Source organism: Microtus ochrogaster, linkage group LG4 (genome assembly GCF_000317375.1).
Source record: "Microtus ochrogaster isolate Prairie Vole_2 linkage group LG4, MicOch1.0, whole genome shotgun sequence".
NCBI classification, from domain to species: Eukaryota; Metazoa; Chordata; class Mammalia; order Rodentia; family Cricetidae; genus Microtus; species Microtus ochrogaster.
In genome coordinates this window covers 7,564,105-7,565,103 of record NC_022030.1, presented here as the reverse complement: position 1 = coordinate 7,565,103, position 999 = coordinate 7,564,105, and positions in this window count along the sequence as shown.

The following is a 999-nucleotide window of genomic DNA, read 5'->3' as shown; positions in this document are numbered from 1 at the left end:
GAGACATGGTTGCCATTAAAATAGGACCCCTCTTTGTTCTCGCTAACCTTTCCCTGTTTGCCTTTTTTTTCTGGTATCTTTTTCCTATAAGAACAAATGTTTAGAATAAATTCTAGCAGCCTTTCTAAGAGCTCTTCTCTGTCTCTCTCTCTCTCTGTGTGTCTCTCTCTGTCTCTCTCTGTCTCTCTCTGTCTCTCTCTCTCTCTCTCTTTCTCTCCGTCCCCCCCTCTCTCTACTCCCTCCCTCTCTCTCTCATACACACACTTAAGATTTCTAGGCTGCCTCACTGCCTAACAAAATGTGTTTTTCCTGCTCACAGTTTTGACTTCCACAACTTCTTGTTACATAAGCACAGTCACTGGATAAGAAATGACTTAAAGTACGTGTAAGATTGCAGTGTGTTTGTGTAGCTTACTGTTCTCTTCCTCAAGTCAGAAGCAACGACGTTACCCCTCTTCGTATTTCTTAACTCTAAACTTTCCCCGAAGCCTGATGAGGCTTCTGGCATTTCTTGCATCTCTGTAAGGGAAGCATTTTCTAAGTCAGTTAGCATGCTAAAGAGTGAGTTTGCTTCCGTGCTCCATTAAAGTCAACTAAATGGAGGCGCTGCGTGTCTTTATTTCAAAACTAAAGCTGAACAATTAAATCCCATGTCTCTTTGCTCAGCTTTTGATCCCACACAAAGCGTTTCCACTTGCTGCCTTTGGATGTAATGCTGACAAAGTCAGGAGCCGTCCAGCGCCACGGTAACAGGCATGGCAGAAGTCCTTGTTTTTGCTCAATCAGTCTGTGTTCCAACTATCAGTTTGATTTATTTGTCCACATTGACCCTTATTCACTACTTAATTATCCTCATATAATGTTTCAAGAGGCTCCTGACACAAGGAGAAAGACAATGGCTGACGTTCTGTAAAACAACAGTTGACCTGATGGGCCCAGATGAAGACAGTGGGTCGAAGGTTGTTTGCTTTTGGGAGAAGCCACTTCTCCTGTCCAAGA